The following is a 20,719-nucleotide window of genomic DNA, read 5'->3' on the forward strand; positions in this document are numbered from 1 at the left end:
TTAAATAATTTTTTTAATGTATTTGAAATTATACTACTGATAAAAATTGTTATTATAAACAATATAGTCTAACATATAGTCTTGTTTTGATTGTTTCTTTATGTCATTTAATTATGTTGTTTTGGATTTCTTTACTAGGTCCCAAAATAGTTTACAGATTATTTTTTGCTTGTAAAGATTATCGGCATACACCTAGGTATTGTTGAAACTTGCTTCCTAAAGGTATTATTATATTACCGGAGAATAGTCTAATGTCCAAGAAGGATTCCGCTTTTAAGTAGGCGTGTGATATTCCTCTGGTCACGTAGTCTATTAAGTAAGACATTTTTATTTTACCTATTTTTGATTCACTCATTTGAACGAATCCAAAACTGTTTTAACGCTCGTCAACGAACGATTACTTATTTACACATATTTAGTATATTATATCTAACAACAAATGCTATACTCTCATTTTGCCGATAGTGACATAACATCAACTCTTAAATATTTCTCGTTTACTGCGTAATGAGGCATAAACGGGGCATTACGGTCGCATTAAGGCTTCTCTCGTCAGCTCTAGATATAACCTTTCGATAAGTTAAGGTGCGATATCAAAATCTAAAAGGATCAAGGGATCGGATTTCCAATCTTTCGGCTATACACCTAAGTACATATGTATTATAGCTAGGGTCGCAGTGAGACAATGACCTCTAGCAATTGCGGACCCAACTGAATTTGCATATATTAGATAACAGCACCGCGAGGAAATTCCCTTGGAACTCTAACCAAATTCGATTAGTTCGTTTGATCGGCTAACTGAAACTGGAGACGTGCCGTGACAATTGCAAACGAGACACAATCGAATGTATTTATATTCAACTGTAGAAGAGAGTGTTTGAAGTGTGCGATCCTGACGCCTGAGTGCCGGTTTTGTTAATTTCGTGTGAATTGTTGACCCTCAATTGATTAAATTTATATTTAACTAGATGAACAAAGTATGTGTGTTAAAGCTATAAGCTGTATGTGTGAGTTAAGGATACCGTAGTGAATTTTCCTGTACAAAATGAGTTGTTTAAATCATGGTATTTACCTGATTGACATTAATGTAACAATATACGAGAAAATAATAATCTTTCTGAAGAATAAAATATATAAAATAATATAATTTTAGCAAACGTTATGATTTACATGTACTCTGAAAAGAGATAAAAAATGAACTACATAACCCAAAAAAAAATGAAACAGAATAAATATTTTGTATCAAATAATTAATGGAATTTATCAAAGCCTTAATTTTTGGGATTCTAAAGTGTTCCAAGAAACATAATCCATATTATCTACATATTAAAATGTTTTTATATAGTATTTTATAAATAAAGGGTAACGCTATTATTATTAAATCACGTTATTATTATTAAATTACAGTTCACAAAATATTTCTTACAGTTGCACTCAATATTTCCGTTCTGTTTTCGAGGAATCTTTTTCGCATTCCATTCGCATTATTTTCCCTGTAATTGGCCTTCAATACTGACTATTAAATAAACTTAGCGCTCATTAAATACGGCTTTGAAAAGTTAAAGATGGAGAGCGTTCCTTTTTGTCTGACTTGGTTCCAGATTTAATTTTAAAGGATTGCGAAGTCAGTCTCGCTGCTTCCTTAAAACGTATTTTTTATCAGATTCTTAAAACGTCATTATTTCTTTATCTTTTTAAATGCACAAAACTCACCACTCTTCATAAAAAAAGGGATAAATTGCGCATAAATAACTATAGACCAGTTGCAGTATTATCAGCTCCTGCTAAGTTGTTTGAAATAATTATCCATAGATACGCCTTCAATCTCTTTCAAAAAATTTTTTTGGACCAACTTTATGTAATTAGCATTTCTTTAAAACACTGAAGGGTGTTGTCGATAATCAAATTATTTTGAATAAATTTTAGTTTTGAGTTCCAAAACGTAGTTATGATCGCGTGCTATTCCGATGACCGTTAGAGGCAGGACGTCCGCACTAGCCGACTCGCCTATGGCTGCCGCCATCTGGCTCCTAAATATACTGACGTTGCACATTGATTTGTTTAATGTCAGCTACGAGGAGCTGGTCTAATTTGTATCATTCAATTTTATCTTGCTCTGCATTATTTTTTATCATATTTGTTTTATATTTTTAGTGTATTTTAATAACACTTTGTATTATTTCTTGACTATCATAACGCACTGGGGTAACTTTTTAGGTCACGATGGTCTCAATTAAATTTAATATAAATTACACTTAATATAAGATTGCTCTATTTTCTTTGATATACAAGAGTAACTTAATATTACGCTGCTTTTGAGATGTATAACGAGATCTTGTGTCCTTTGTAAAATGCAATATATGAGTACTTCTCAGATATTTTCACGAAAGAGTCTCTATTGTGAATAAGACTTTCTTGCAACTTATGTTTGTTCATCTTTAAAAGCTTAAATTTATCTCGCTTATTATTAAAACAATGACAATTGTAATTTTTTTTAAATATTAATTTATAAATACTCGTATATTAATAAATTATTTAAAAAAGCATTGCTTTAAGAAAATAGTTTACAAATATATATATATATATATATAGCACTATTATTTTAAATATTTAATGTTTTTTTAAAGCAACTTTATTTCTTAGAAAAAATGATTTGTATCTTATAATAAATACGCAATATAATTCTCACATATCTTAATTTAATTGTCACTAAAATTAATGTTGCTGAATAAAAGCTAAAAAAAAAGAAGACGTGAAAAGAAATATAAACGAAAAAATATATCTAGAAAATCTTGCTTTATTATATCATTTTAATTTTATTAAATCACACAGTTTAATGTATTTTTATACAAAAAATATTGATATGTGACGTATAAAATTAATATGAATATAAGGCGAACGGTACACTTCAAATAAAAACATTTTAAAGTAGTACGTTACTTCAAATGCAGGCATGTCTCATTAAAAGTTAGCAAATAAAATCACTGTATAGAAGTTTCTTGTTTCAATGACACCACTATCTTTTCTCATTTTATAAACATAAGCAAAGTAATTCATATGCTTATTCATATGTGTACATAAGTTAATATTATATTAAGATATTTTAAACACTATTTTAATTTTTTTAATAAAATTTATATATTCAACACGTTGTCTACAACTTGTTAAATATATAAATTTTATTAAAAAAAATTAAATAGTTGTACACATTATTTTTATTACACTAAAAATATTAAAATATACAAAAAAATATGTTATTATCTCAACTGTGATTTTTATACTTATAAGTGAAAATAGTAAATAATGGGAATAATTAAAAATAATATATGAAAATGATTAAAACAAAGCTCAAAAAGCTTTGCGTATAGTACATAAATAGGGGAGAATTCAATGTTGACAAATTGTAAAATTATAAAATATTTTAAACTCAATTATATATTATACTTTTATCGTGTACATATGCTGTTTAGTAACTCAAATGTATAAAATAATTTCTTTTGCCTTTTATTTTTTTTTTCAAAACTCAAATTACAAGCTAACTGCATATTATTTTCATTAAAAATAAATTCGCGTAGCACTAACGAATAAATTTGTATATATACACATGTTACAGAATAATTAAATTGTATGTTTTTAATTATATACACGTGTTTCTGATTTATAAGTAATTTTATTATTAATACACGTGTATCATATTAAATATTTAGTATTAATATGTACCGATTAAAATAAACAAAGTTCTAACCAGTAGTCACAAAAACACACCATTGTATTATTGCTAGAGCATCCGCGCCTCACTTATTCCTGTTTCCACTACATTTGTTATTAAGCAATCACGTAATTTCTTAGTTGATTATTGCTCGAATAAGCATTATAATTTAAAAGTAGTATCACAAATAGATTCTTAAAATAAATAATATATTTTAATTCCAATATCTTGTAGATACAAATGATTCATATTTCAATACGCAATATAATAATAATAATAATAAAATTATTTAGCTAGAATTGCGGTATTATAGTATAAATAATTATTACAAACGATAATATCAAATTACGATTCAGACACCAAGGGAGAGAAAACAAAGGCACGATGATGGAATAGCATTAATTATTTGACAAAACTACATTATTTATTTGACGAAAACTCTTATCGAGCCACGTCTGCTTTCGAAATGAACCATTTCCAGACAAAATTTGTCTTTGCAGATTAGAATATCAATTTACGATGACGTCAACATAAATATACGTATACAGGAAATTCGCCAGTTAATCTTTAAGAGCAACAAACCACAACACAATAACTTATTTTCAATTACAATAATCCGTAACAGCAACTAATATTTTCTTAGTTAACTTAAAGATGTATATAACGTTTTAATTATCGTGAGTGTATATCAAAAATATGCTTTATAAATCATTACTGGCCACGCAGCGCGAGTCACTGATGCCGAGCATTTTATCCGGCCAAAGAAGTCACGGTCTTTCTGCTATTCTCTTACCCTTAGGATTGTTTAAGAAAACTTACATTTAGCCAGCCCAAAACATTGTATTTTACTATAATAGCAGATATCAGACGTGGATTTAGAACAGGAAAATCATAAGTAGATCAAATTATCTCAATTTGAAAAATTCTAGAAAAGACCAGAGAATTTAACATTGAGACTTACCATATATGTATTGATTTTAAAGCTGCATATAAATTAATAAATATGCGTAGATTATATGCAGCCAGGGACTCTCCGAAAAAGCTTATTTCCGTGGTAAAAGTGTAGAATGCCTAGTGAGAGTGTAAACTGGAAATGAAACAACCCCTATTTTACTATTTACTATAATTATGATATTTTTGATAAATTATGCATATCTAATAAATATATATATCTAATAAAATATTTTTAATATGTTTAAAAAAAATTCATCTATCGTGTATATGTATACCTACATTTCTCCACATATAATATAAGTTAATTTTTTAACATAATTTTTTTACGATTTAAATGAGTCCTGGGAATTCCTGGGACTAGTCAACCACGTCAAGGCAGACATCGTCGGCATAGATTGTCTTGATTTAAGCCAGTGTTTTTTATTAACATATTTATTGTTTCGCTTGAATTCAGATGCAGCTATATTGATTATAATTTGAAATGCCCTATAATAATATTATCATCAATATATACCAGTAATTACACTGACTTTGTATAAATAATCTTAAATAACATGTAATTAATTCGTGCTTCGTAAGATTCGGTTTAGATATCATTGTATAATCTTGGCACGTTGAAGATATTAAAATCCTGTATACGGAGCTGGAATTCCATTTTTATATTGTTATTGTTGACAAGTCTTTATGAAATTTTGAACTCTTCCATTGCTTTGTATAGTTTTCCTTCATATACGCTGTCGTAACATGACTTGAAATCAACGGATATATTATACGTGTTTACGTTGAACTCATACGCCTTTTTTGAGGATCATTCACTGTGAAATGCTTCTTTACAAATCCACATTGCTAGTTTTTTAGAATGTAGTTTATATTATTGCAATCTATCGTAGAGCATAAATGATAATACTGTATATGCTATTTTTAGCAGAGTAATCGCTCGATAGTCCCTACACAGTAGAAGATCGCCATTTAAATGTATAGGAATATCGCTTTGTTGTTCCAGTCCTCGGGCAATATTTCATAATAAAATATATAATTATTTTTAAATATAATTAATACACATATTTTTTATATATTTATCTAAACCCACTCCAAAAATGTTAGCGTTAAAGCTTCCTATCTATATTACAGAATATATTAAATTTCTCTCATTCCGCCTAATGAATCTAGAAGCTCGTTAAACAAAAAGGACATCCACAAATTCGAAAATAGCTCCAAGGGCAGAACAAAAGGGAAGAGAGAATGAACGAAAGTCGTCTTCGATAACGAAATCGTTCATTTTCAGTGAAACGATCTCTCTTCGAAATTCGATTAATTATAGGAAGCTCGGTACGTGAGCCGACAGTGTCGACGCCTGCTCCTCGGTCGCATGCCGTAGACCACTAAACGCACGCTCGTATAATGTAAACAGCTAATTTTATCGTTGTTTCGATATGCAAATCCTGTTTGTGTATCGTGCTCACAAATCGGTCCCTCTGAGGCAGGGGCTGGCAATCTTTTTTCGGAATCGAACGTAGCGGAATCGGCAAAGAGAAGCAGCCAAATGAACAATGCGGCAGACATGCGAGCATTGCACGAAAGTCTCACTACGTTAAGTAGTGTAAATCAACGAGTGGTTAGACTTGGCAGTTAAATTAGACTTGACAAATACCTAGACGGTTCGTTAGCATTGTTAGAAATATTGTGTAATGCTCGGTTTAATTGCTTTGAGTAGGTATACCATAAACCGTATACCATATTAAAATAAAAGGCTAGTAACATTAACAAATATTTTGTTTCGAAAAGAGTGAAAAATCATGTAATGAAACTAAGGACGTAATATTAAAAAAATACGTTTTATCATGCTTGTGTTAAATGCCAAAAAACGGGCGCGAGACTTCTATGACTTTGGAAGCAAAAAGCTCCCCAAAGCTCACCAAATCTTTTCGAAAAAAAACTTCAAAGATGTACCTTACAAAAATGCACCAACAATTTGAAAGTATTTATTTTGATATACCTCTAAAAATAATTCCCTGTTAAATAGCGCCTAAAGCTTGTCATTTAAGTCAAATAAACGTACTGCAACTGTCATCATCAATTGAATCAATAAATTGATTTTATCAACTTAAACGTCTTTTGACGTTATTTTGTTTGTTTTTAGATCTATTATTAAATTACATTTCGAAAAAAATTAGTGGTGTTATGGTATATATGTTATACCGTTAATAGCATACTCATCCTGAGATGTCAATAACCCATAAATTATATTTAATAAAAAATAAATACAAATATATAATATATGGTAATACAATCAAATAATCTCAAAGCGAAGCTCATTAGACTTACAACAGATTGACCTCCCCTCTGGACATGACTAGTAATTTGTCTTTCAGTCTCATATTTGCAGCTATAAAATTAGTTTTAAATGTATGTATGTCTAAATGCTCACGTAACATGCGACATTACTCAATATCATGTTGTCTAATAAAGTATACTTAACACTACAAATAATTTAATTTAATGTATGCGACATAATTTCATACTTACCAACCTTCCAAATTAAATCAGTAAAGTTAGATTAGCAAAAAAATCTAATAATATTTATTAAAAATAAATTGCAAAAGAGTAATAAATAAAATTAGCATTTAATAAATCACCATTGCCGACGCCGATAATAATAAAACTTTCAGTTATCGTGCGACGCCAATGGATTTTTAGCGTAAAATCGTAATATTGCATTTTAACGTCAATCGTATACAAATTAATGACTACCAAACATGCAATTTTAATATCAAAAGCCATAGAGAATTTAAAAAAATAACATACCTGTATGTATGTAATATTTAATTACTGCTATAAAACATCACTCCACCATCATTATTGCATGTACGTACATATGTGTATATGCGAGAATTAGTCGTATTTATTATGATTCAATAAATTTTATCAGTTTGACTGTATCATTATTTTTAAAAATGTGGTTATAATGATATTCGTCAGATTTATATTTAACATGTAAATGTGACATGCTAACATGCAATGTATTAGTATAATCACTGTTGGGACTTAAAAATCAAGATGACCTTTTCGGAATAACTTAATCATAGTACAAATGTTTAGATATGTTTATACTGGTATTTTTAAAGAGTGTATAATTATAGCGCCCACGATTTTATAGATATATTTGTACTATACATATGTATATTAATATTTATTAAACTGTTTTTTTTAGTAATAAGTAATCTCATCATTTTTTCTTATTTATTGTAATTATTATTTTATGACTATTTAATTATTACAATGTGATAGCAGCGACTTATTTTTATAAATTTAAAATATTTTTCTGTGCTTACAAAATACAAAAGTTAATTTTGCAATATTTTTTAAATACAATTACGTATTATTTAATATTAAAAATATACATCTAACGTAACGCGTAGCTGTTTGTAATATGTAATATAATGAATACACAAAATAATTAAAATCAATAAAGTTTCTCGTAAAGTGAAGCTCTCAGGGTGGCCTGGCGTATTTGTTATTGTCCATCCCAACTATTTTTTTCGTTTACAAGGCATTAATTATATACGAAATTTTCCTGTCTTTTGTAGAAAAAAACTTGCATTACCTATCTAAGCTTGTCCTGACTAATTGTAGATTTATTAAAACGTGGATTATATACAACACTGAAGGTTCCGATTTTAAAATGTAGATTGATTCTAAACTATTTTTTCGTGTCACATAGTATTAATTATATGAAAATATCTTCATTTTTTTGGTACAAAAAACACGTTTTTTTTACTAATTTCAACTTGTTTTAACTAATTGTAAGTCGTGAATTATGAAAAAACATTTGATTTTATTTATAAAACGTGTTTTTTAAATGTTTAGCAGATTGATTAAGATATAACAATCTGATTGTTATGATTTGGTATTAATCCGTTTTATACTTCTATGAAAAGGTGCTTCGCAAAAGAAATGGTGAGAATATAGTTGTCACTTTTCCCTAATTGCATGACGTCGAGCGGCGGAATTGAACATTACGTTTCAGCTGCATTCCAGATATCCTTTATTATAGTCATAGTTTCAGAGTGTGACTTACTTTGTATTGTTTGCACCATAACTGTATTTCAACTGTCAACATTGTTATTTGATGGCGAGATTTGAAGTGTGTTACTGTCGTCAGTTTCTTATATACATTTCCTTTAATCTAGCTCATGTATTATGTATTAAACCATTATATTTACATATATAGCACTAATATAAATATTTATTTTCAGCTTATTTTAATAATAAAGCAATTTCGTTAGTCATACCCTCAAATAAAATTGTTTTACATAGTTAAGGTTTTTAAAAATAACTTTTAATTATGATCACTATCGTTAATTATCTTATATATAATTGTTCTAAGCCGCCGCTGTCGCTTCCGCTTCCGGACGCGCATAACTTTAAACGAAACATTCTCCGTTCAATTATCTACTCTATAAATCGTATCGCTTTGTATTAACGGTGTGTAACAATACACGTAAACAAAGGAAATATATTTAATTATAATAATAAATAATAATAAAAATTAAAATTAAATTTGTTCCGATTGATTTTCCAGCCGCCGGCAATGCGTTCTGTTGTTTCGACCAATCAAAAATAAGCATTCAAATATTCAAATAGCTTCGACCAATGAAAAATAAGCATTCAAATTCAAATAGACAGTACCGTGACAACACTTTTAAATAATTATATATAAGATAATAAAATTTTGCTACGCGACAATAATTTTCATTAATTCGTCATTTGACTGAATAAAAATGAAATATATACATAATGTGTTGAGGATTAGAAGAATACATTGATTAAACTAGATAAACAATCATAAAATAATCTTCGTAATGAAATTTTCAAATTTTGAATTCCCGGCGACGGGCTCCGAGGCCTAAAAGTGAGTTTTTGCTTTTATAAATAATCGGATTGCAAATTAACTAGGTGTGTTATAACTATTAAAATTAAATATATTCATAATGTGTTTAGGATAAGAAGAATACATTGATTAAATTAGATAAACAATCATAAAACAATCTTTGTAATGAAATCTTCAAATTTTGAAATCCCGTCGCCGGGCTCCGAGGCCGGAAAGTGAGTTTTTCTTTTATATTACATAAACATTATCATTGCTTTCCGATTTAATACACATATACGTTAGATTTTAAGAATTTTAAATTAACCAATTATGTTTTAAACATGAACGTGTAATATATCCTTAGTATGTGAGGATTGAAAGTTAATGTCGATCAAATCGGCGCTGTCGGACAGCTTATAAATGTGTAGTTTCTTGGATGTTATCTAATAAACGACATTTTACAATGATTATAAATATGTGATTGCATACCTGGAATAATCGATAGCCAAAATATCTAAGAGTGGGTTATTTTTAATTCCGATGTGGCAAAATATGTACAATTTTTGTTCTGTGCCATCATTCCTCTTTCTGAATAGCCAAATTTAAGATATTCAGTTACATCAAACTTATGTAGTATGTTCTTTATAAAAGATAATACTTGCTGACAGTGACTTCAACATGAGAAGATTAACTCTTTGTTTATATATACCAATTCTACGTTTTAGCCATATAGGTCATCAAATTGTTCCATCGTTGCTTCTGAAAAATAATTGAAAAACAATAAGACTCTTATCAAGAGTAAACATTGAACACATTATTACTACTAATATAATCCATAAATTAAATTTAAACGACAACCGAAGAACAAAATTGATGGATGTACTGTAGAGGATTAAACACGTAGATTGGCATCTCTTCATCTTCTACAAAATTGTCACAATATGTCATATATTTTTTATTATTACTAGCATGGTAATATGTTTAATTAACTTCGGTATGTATACCTTTAATTGCCAAATCACCGCTGTTTGTCTTTTAATATTAGATCCTGGAAAGTCAATAGTAATTTTGTTAGAATAACCGTGTTATATTATTCATTTATAACCAAACACTTACTGGCACACCCACAATTTATAGTTTTGTCTATAATTTCAAATGCTGTATCACTTGCATCATCTTCAATTGTCACTTTTTAAGAAAAGTGCCGCGATTATAACATATCTCGCAGCGGATGCAACGGGCACAGCGAGCGCGTGCCAGATGTGACAGCTGTCAGATGTAAGCAAATTTGGGAAATCCCGCGCTTGAGAACGAACTAAATTGATTTTAACGAACGAAATTGATTTTAACGATTTAAATTGTATAACATATATTTAAATATGTATAAAAATCATAAAATACTGAAAAATATGATTTTTAAATTTTTTTTTTAGTTTATAGATTTAAAATATAATATAAATAATGTGGATATGTATTAGCTTCTCTATACAGAAAAAATATGTACCTAAATTTTGGCGAACGTTGGCAATTTAAAGTTTTAGTTTTTAGAGAATTTTTAAAACTTTACTTTAAAAAATATTTTAAACAAAAAGAGGCAAAGTTTCAAAATAAGTACTATTCATTACCAACCAACTACTAAGCGCACGGTATTGCAAAAATCCCTCTTACTGACGCCTTTGAAAGTAAACTACACAAAAATGTATAACACTTATTTAAATATTTTTTAAATTAAAAGTTTCAGAATAAAATTTCAAGATTTATTCAAAATATTTTTTTGAACATTAAAAATATTTTTTATTTTATTATGGATTTTAAATATTAATAATTTATTATAGATTTTAAATATCTTTAGTTTATTATTAATTTTAAATATAGTGAAAACTTTTTACACTCATTAATTATTAAAATATATAATGCTGCGCAGAAAAACATTTACTTTAAAAAAGATGTAAATCAAAATATTTTTTAATCAAAAAAGACAAAGGTTTCAAAATTATTAATATTTTTAAAGCGCACTTTTGGTCTAAAGTAACAGATTAGATGCTTGATATTTTTAGTTTATTGTTTCTTTCTAATTAGTAAATGTAAATAAAAACTGACTTTTATATTTACACATAAAACATAGAAATATTTTTTTTAATTATAAAGTAACTTATGGTGTCACCAAAAAACTTTTTTGTTACGAAAATTTAAATTTATGATAAAATTGTGTTATGCAGCGTTAAAACTGACACTCAAACACCTAAAATACGCTAAAACACAATCAATGACTTATAATCACTCACATTGCACTAACTATATATGATCGATTGTGTTGTTGCGTTAGTAAGGTGTAACAAAATATTTTTTCATATCAGTAATATTTTTGAGCGGATGTGTAACCGATGCTATTTATTATTATTATTATTATTTATTAAACTGTAAACCTACTTTTAAATGATACAAAATGTTACGTTTTAATATTATTTTTTATGTTGAAAACATTTTGATATTTTTTGTTTTAATAATATTTAGTAAAGTTACAAACCTATTTTAAAAAATAATACAATGATATTTTTTTGTAACGAATACCGAAATAACGAAATTCCCAGTATAACGAATCTTTAATTTGTCCCCGAAAAACTTTCATACAAAATGTTTTCATTGTAATGAAGACTAATCTCAGTATAACAAAATATTTTGCTCCGAATTTAAGAATGACGTTATAACTTGACAAAATATTTCTAAGAATTCAGTTCATCATTGACTTGGCGTGTGCCAGATGTGTTCAAAAGTGACATTACCGGTGTTTCGTTGACCCTCAAACTTTTCTTATAAAACATTTTTTTCACAAATTTTATTGTGTTTCATACATTTTCCTTAAACGAGAACAAAAAACGATCTGTCAACTTTATAAGAGGTTATTTTGATGCTGTAGTAGCTATCTAGATAAGTTTTAAACCTATTCATAAATGATATACAATATTTAGATTTATCATTAAATATCTAAGTTTCAATATAACGATAAAATCTAACGTTTTAAATCTAATAAATAATATATAATGTTTTCTTCTGGAAATATTTAGTCAAGTTGTAAACCTATTTTCAAATGAATTGAAAATGGTAAGTAGTTTTTTATAGATTGAACTATTTTGTCTATCATTGAAAATCCTAAATAGTAATGTCCAATATGAACCATTAAATTTTTTTAAATATTTAAAAAAATCAGAACGAAGCAAAAATTATATTTAAAACCCAAAAAGTTGAGGGTCCGGTATTCGCACACTCGCTAGCTATCGGTACCTCACGATAGTGAGGTACCGACAGCTAGTAAATTTAAAATCTGATAGCCCAGTAAAAGATAGAAAATTGTATATTAATTCAATGCGTATTGAACTATGCTCTTTTGGGCTATAGTTTGATTATAAATGTATTTTATTTTGGCGATAAAAGCATACCAGCATTTACCGGTGCAAAACTAAGTCATCACTGAGTTAGGAATGCGGGAGTCGAGCCGACATTGTGCGGTCCAAAACAAAGGATTGCGGCGATAAGCCGGTCAGGTGCCCATATTTCAGCTAGGTCACCCCGCGGAGAGAATGAGCAGAGATGTCCGCAAGAAACTTATGAAGTACAAACTTCGGCCTCGTATATCATCGTTTGTGTTATCTCGCCAATTTCGAGATAAACGGTCACCCCGGTGTGCTCGGTGGTACAATCGAAATGGGTCGCTCCGGGCGTTGAGCTTTTGAAGCTGCACGTTTATGAGGCGAAGCTTTTTGAGTGATTTATGAGTGGTGTTATAATGTGCCTCGCTACAAAGACTAAAATCTTAGCTAGAACTGATTATAAGGAAGCTAAAGAGAAGCGAAGATCAATCGAGAAGTAGAGAGATATCGCAGAAATTTATAATAGAAAAGTACATTATGAAAATATCATTCACTTCCTTTACAAAGATGTTTAGCTGATTGAGTTTTATTAGCGGTATGTTTTAATTTTTCTATAAGTCAAGTTTTACGACTGTTATTTGTGACGTTAATTTTTAAGCATCTTAATAAAAGTGGTAGTTTTCATAAAATATTTAATAATATTGTAAAAATATTAGTGAAAGAAGGAATGAATAAATTAACAAAAAATCACAGCACGACATTATAAATAAAATAAAATATTAGTTTTAATATATAATGGTATCAAATTTGTATTACAGTTTTAAGACATATTAACAGATTAGCATCGCAATATAAGTATCATATTATATTTACTCACATCTTTTTCAGGAAAAATATTTTTTAATTTTTATATGAAAAAATATGTTTTAATTGAAATTAAAGATTTTGCTATGAACACATCTACATAAATAAAAAAACTCAACTAACCAAAATAGGTTAAGCTTATATAAAAACATTTATATTTGTATAGTTTTAGCTTTTTTATAATTGCTTAAACTAAAAATTAAATTTTGCTGCTAATATAATTTAATATTTAAATATACAATGTGACAAAACGTGTATCTTGATTGTATCTTGATAATAAATATATATCATGACAACTTTATTGTAACAGTTCGTTGCTTCGGCTTCTATATTTGTATATATTTTATTTTTATTTACATACAACCCATGAGGTCTAAAACTTTAGTTTTTTGGGGCTTTTGCTGTCATTTGGGTATTATCAAACTTTTTTGTATAGATGGCAATTCTATATTAAGGCTAAGAATAAGTTACTTAATATTTTTCCCGATCGCAAAATCTTTATTAATGTATCTCTATGACAAGACCATAATATTGTGTCGACCTTTATTTAATTAATATTCCTGCTTAGTTCTAATCCGACCAAATTGGCTTGACTTTACTGACATTCCTGCTTAACGCAACTTAATTCTGCTCTGTCAAATACGTTTTACTAGGCTCAGCCGCATGATCGATATAACGGTGTCTAGTTTGTATCGTGCCGATCGTTGCTTATCATAACGGTTTATGGTAAAACTTCTCATCATACCTCACTATCTGTTTTACATAATCGAGCCGAGCGAGGTGAACACGGTGATATATATTAAGTTCTGAGCTATGATGTATAATGCCACTCGAATTCAAAACGATGTTTATGTGGGAGTATAATATTGAATAGTATGTTATAATACCGTTAACTTGATGTGTGTATAATTTAATATTCATAGCATATAATATCGAACAATACCTCATTAACTAAGGATATATTTTCAAAATTAGATATTAATTGAATTTGTTAGCATATGTATCATATTTTCTTATTTTTGGTAACTGATTTTACAAATAAATCCTTTTACGTTATTTTATCAATTAATTTATTTATTTATTTAATTCTTAATACTATTATATAACATTCCACAAAGTTTGTCAGGAGCTACTTCTTTGAAAGTTAAGCGACTTGCTTTTATTCAAGTTACTTAAGTTGCCGTCATCAATATGTGAGCTATGACAATCGTCGCTCCGATTTCGCTCATTCTAGAGTACCACAATGATGCAATTTGAGTCCTTTGCTTAGAATATTATATGTTGATGTCCTAAGAGTGTTACAGAGTATTTTCAAAAAATCAGATTTGCAAAGAGTCACTGTAGAGTTGGTCGATCGACAATCGACTACCTTTCAGCATCTCCAAATATCAAGTTATCACATTTTTTAAATCCCATTGTCCGGTGGAATTCTCTCACAATTAAGGCAGAGATATTTAAAGTAGAAATATATTCACGTCAATGACTTAGGAGTAACGTTCGAGAAAAGATGTAGATTTTCTATGCACATCAAAGTTTGCGATAAGACTTCGAGAATGCTCGGCTTTGTTATGCGGAACGCGTGTCACTTAAATAATTTATTATCTATTCGCATTCTGTACGATACGATAGTGAGTAGTGTCCTTGAATATAGTAGTTTCATTGTCTGGAATGGAAGAGAGAAATCAAAGAAAAGTTCTGAGATGTCCCAGTGATATCCTAAGATTTGTATTTTAGTGCCCTTTTTCTACGCGGCTTAGCGTCTACTGACTGAAGCACTATCTGAAGCACTGTGATGTGTCAACCGTCAACGCTTAGTGACTATCGGCTGTGAGCTTTAAAATGCCTTAAAGAGTTGTGATCGCGTTCCTTATTCCTTTCCATTGCGGCCAGGAAGTCACTGCTTGATAACGCCTCTCCTGCACGAGCCATCCAACTTATCTACGAACTTGCCAAACATAAGAATGTTCTTGGCGATAGCTATGAGGAGCAGATAAACTGTTTCCTATTTTTTATAAATATTTGTATAATGGCTATCATGATGCATCTGTAAAATATTTTTCTTAATTGGCATTTTAATTACAAGTATATTTGTATTGTATAGCAGTTATACTTTCACTATTAAAATACCGATCGAATAATTTAACCAATTATACCTTGAAAAAAATATGGATTGTCTTATACAATTATGATATGTATATATGTATACAATTATATAATGTATTAATAAATATTCTGTGTACGTCTTAAAATAATATTCCAGAAACATAAGATGCAAAATCCATTTGCAATTTCGACTTCAATTAGAGAATTTACTAATCGCAAAATATTATTTCCCGGCACGCCTAACATAAAAAAGTAATCCATTAACTATGCAAAACCCTTCGAGGATTAGTAATCCTCGTTTACATCCCGCTTATTAATAAGTAAAATAAGCTCTATACATGTGTGTTGTTTTCGTAAAGTAAATATGAAACACGATATTTTAATAAATATGTTGATTTAAAGCTGTTATCTGAATGTCAAATGAATCCTAATGGATTAAAGCACTATAGTACAAACTAGCTATAAAACTGTATTAATATTTATTAATATCTAAATACTACGCTAAATACTACTAAGGTATGATTCAATATTAAAAGCCCTAGTGTCAAGTCAATTGAATAGGGTGTAAATTTGGAAGACCGTGTTAAAATGGATAATCTTGCAACAGTTAACAAATACTATTTTCTCAGTCTCCTATTTAAATCTTAATTCAAAAATAAATTACACTTCTCTTATTGTTATTTAACAAATAAATAATGTTTTGTGGTTGATATATGATCAAAGTTTTATTTTAGAAAATCGATCAACATCTAATTGTAGCGTCAGAGAAAAGCTATAACGTTTATCTTTAAATATTTTAAACGCACTACTTGGATTCAATCTTTTGTAGTGAAACATGATTTACATAGCCTAATTAAAATCTTTAATATTTAATTTTCAACATGGGAATCAAATTACGTTTTTTTATATTTTTAAATCATGCTTAACCTGTTTTTTTAACATTAAAAAGTTAAATCAACGAGCAATATATTGAAAATTTATGCGACCTCTTGAAGCGTTTTTTTTGTGAAATATATATACCTAGTAGGTGTTAAATTCACGCCGACGCGACGCTGACATTTGACCCTTTAAGGTCGTGCAAAATACATAAAAGATCGTTGACCGTACATATTTTAAGCGACGCAAACGTACGTTTGTGAGACAGTAAAGAATACGTAAAGAAAGCTTTTCCTTGAGCTTCGTAAAAAGCTCCTGGCGACAAATTATAATCTCGTTACGCAGGCGCGCCGAATGTAAATTACAGTCTTTGTACTAAAAACAAAAAACACAATTTCATACTGATATTATTTTACTTTTTAGGGCAGTAAAATCGGAGCAAAGCTCGCGTAATCGTCAATTAACATGCCGCGATACGGACGCCGTAATCGACGATTGTGCCAATTTTATTACGTTGAAAATTATGCAAAAATCACCATTAATGTGCACGAAAGAGTGTGTTTTGTATTATTTAGGCATAATTTTAGAATAGCAGTTTATTATTCAAATTAAGTAGGTGAAGAATAAAATTTTATGTGTTAGCAACGCCACTGCGAAATCGGTACAACTATTATATATAGATTATATAATACGTCATAGTAAAGTAAAAATCAATAACGTGATATATAATCTCAGAAATAAATTATAGTCTACCATAATAGGTTTTCGTTAATGGGTCTAGTAAATATTTAATTTGCTATTAGACATACAGCTAAACTGTTTTTGCGGGTATTCCAAATTAGCTTATAAATATTAATTGATGTTCTTATTAAATAGTTAAACCTTTTCATTACTGTACATTTATTTTTTATATCAAGGGCATGATTTATATAGTTTTATATATTTTATTTACTACAAATATCATATGTTTATTTTTTTGTATTTTGTGCCATGTAAATGTGTGTAGAACAATAATAATTCATAACATGTCGTAAATGTCGCAATAGTTTTGTTTTTACTCGTAATAAAATTAAGTGAGTTTCAGATTAGATTACCGTCGGTTTTACACTATATATGTACGTATGATTAATGACCTTTTACAATACATATTTTTTATTAATTTCAATCATAATATTTATAACAAAAATATCGACTTTTATTAACGTGCATTAAAATAACATGATTTAGCAATTTGTGACATATTGATTGATTAAATTTTTTTACAAAAAAAATTAAATAAACATATTAGATTACATTCATTGATTATAGACAGACTTTTTAGATTTTTAGATTTCACTCAAGATTTTATATTTAAAATAGTAATTAATTTAAAAAAAAAATATTATAAATTCAAAAAATAAACTTTCTAGCAAATTCTACACTCAAGGGCTTTATAAATCCACAAATTTAAAATGATTTTTTTTTATTTGAAAATAGGCGCTTTAAAACTATTTGTAATAAAAATGGTTTATGAATGACGCGTTATAAATCGTTATTTTTCTTTTAAACAATACAGTTTTTTATTCACATGACGTAATTTCGTAGTAAAGATTTTTTCTTCATTGTCACGCCCAAGACAAAGAGCGCTGTCCTTATTTAAGCGTATAGTTAAAAATCGTCCATAAAAAAATAACGTATTTTTTTAAACCCATTCACCATTCGCCAAAGATGATCAATGATATTCAACGAATTTAATCACGACTTGTATTTACATAATTAGAGCGGATCTGATGATCATAACTCATTTCTCACTACGATTAATTTATACTTTCTCGCATTCAACATTGACGCCCGCCACTGATACCTATTTATTTATAAATATTAATTAGCATATTTTTTAAATAAACACATAACTATGACAGATGCACATGACTCAATTTAATTTTAATGAAATAAATTTACTTGTTCCTCAGATACACTAAAAACGGCCATAATATTTAATAAAGAAAGCATTTTTCTGATAAAATTTAAAAATATTAGTATTAAATCTACTATAATTAAACCTATTGTCTCAACGTTATATAAATAAAATTATCCGTAGTAATAAATAAAAAGAATTATTTGTTAGAGATGAATTAAAAAAAATTTTAGTCAAGTGTTAAGAATTTCGTGAAACAAAACTATGCATATACAGAACTTTTAACAGTATATAAAGCTATAGATATTTATTGTAAGGTACCGAATCAATTATTCTTCGGACAGTAGGCAAACGCTGCATCAAAAGATAAACTTATCCTGGTTTAACTTCCTTTAGTGAATTGATCAAACTGCACAAAGGGCCTATTGAGGCTTACTTTTGACAAAACGTAATACATAAATATGATCAAAAAATCCGTAGATACTAGCTGGCACAAAAAATAGGCTATTCACGAAATTATTTTACACGTTTATTGCCGATAGATGTTTTTAAGCAACTATTATATTATGGATTAAAAAAAAATCTTATCCGCACTCATTATTAAAATGAGGAAAATTTTGATGTGTAACATTAGTTCATAATTTATCTTTACTTATTATTATATATACTACTAGTATATTTTAATTAACTTCTCAAAAGCTACGACATTAAGCTTAAAATATATTTAGTACATAAATTTAAAATAAAATTGTATTTAAATATAATACATACTAAGTTCATATTCCTATTTTTGCTGTAAAAGCGAATAAATAAATCTGTTTTATTTTTAGCTTTTTTTTATTGTGATGTTATATAAGAATATTGCTAAATTTCTCGAGACATATAAAAAAATACTCGAGAAACTCAATATACAATTACAATAATGCAATTTTGTTTGCGACGTAACTTTAAAATGATCCAATTTTGTATCGAGATCGAACAAACAAGAATTCCAAGCATTGTCTGTATAGAAGCCGTATTTGGTTAAGCGAAAATTGAATCTGGTACGAATTCAATTTATAACCGCTGCGTAGAGCTTTCGTCGGAAAGTTCGATTCTTAATAGCACAGGCAATCGATGGCTCGTTAACGATCAATGCTATAAAATTCCTGCAGTTCTCATATCCTTGCGTCGTTATATTAAGTCGTCGTGGTTGAGGCAATAAAAGGATTTGACGTTTGCGGGGTGGAAATAAAAATGGAAATCGCTGTTGCCAGGGGTCATAAACCCAAGCACACTGCTCATTATGATATAATTTCGGCGGTAAATCAAAATAAGCGGAGCGCGAGTGCGGAACGTATGGTTGACGAGCCGTTGCAAAAGAAAATTCACAAGCTAAAACGCAGATGGGACACAAAGCGCACTTGTGAGGATCCTTTTTGGTTTGCTGGCGCGAAACGCGACGCAATTTAATTCCTAAAAAGCCATTGTTATGCTTTTTTTATCATAGCCTCTACAAAAGCGCTGTTAAGGTCCTATAAACATATTTGTGTTTGCAAAGTGTACTTATAAATGTATACACACCTTATTCGTATTTATTTAAGATATCTTTGTAGATCAGATCCAAGAGAACGTTAAATTTTATAGCATTTTTACAAGATAAAAAATCTAGAATTTGAACAAGCATGTTATTTTAAACGTGATTTTAATTTATTTTTAAAGTAATCTCCATTCATCTTAATTCATTTAGTGAAATGAAAACTGGAACTTTTTGCTTCCAAAATATTTTTATCTGCATCTAAATTGTTATACAATTGCAGTTCTCTTTTTTACTATCGATCGACAAACTCTTACTAAAACGAGTTTTTTCTTTATGTATAGTTAATTTATCAGTTAAATTAATTTTGTTTGGTTAGAAGGTGATTATTATAAACACAAAGATATTATAGAATTTAAGCAACAGTTTATTCTTTTGCATAAAACAAACAAACTTAACCTGACCTTACATATAATAATCAGCCTAACATACGCATTTTTAGCATAAATGCAACAGAATAAATATAAAAAAAATATTGCTACAATATAATATAACTTAAATT

At 28.5% G+C, this 20,719-nt stretch overlaps 1 protein-coding gene and 1 long non-coding RNA gene across 3 annotated transcripts in view; one reads left to right on the forward strand and one right to left on the reverse strand.

Annotated features, from left to right (window-relative positions):
• The window catches only part of LOC148236869 (protein amalgam-like), a 151,678-nt gene that overhangs the window by 17,465 nt on the left and 113,494 nt on the right, over positions 1 to 20,719 (forward strand). The window lies entirely within an intron of this gene.
• Positions 9,408 to 10,862, reverse strand: LOC148236870 (uncharacterized). Its single transcript, XR_015809067.1, has 3 exons — positions 10,650 to 10,862; positions 10,538 to 10,581; positions 9,408 to 10,456 (listed from the first exon to the last, which is right to left on the reverse strand). It is a non-coding gene; the product is annotated as an uncharacterized LOC148236870 (long non-coding RNA).

This window comes from Plectrocnemia conspersa, unplaced genomic scaffold, assembly GCF_051122295.1.
Source record: "Plectrocnemia conspersa isolate PC_06_02 unplaced genomic scaffold, ASM5112229v1 ptg000003l, whole genome shotgun sequence".
NCBI classification, from domain to species: domain Eukaryota; kingdom Metazoa; phylum Arthropoda; class Insecta; order Trichoptera; family Polycentropodidae; genus Plectrocnemia; species Plectrocnemia conspersa.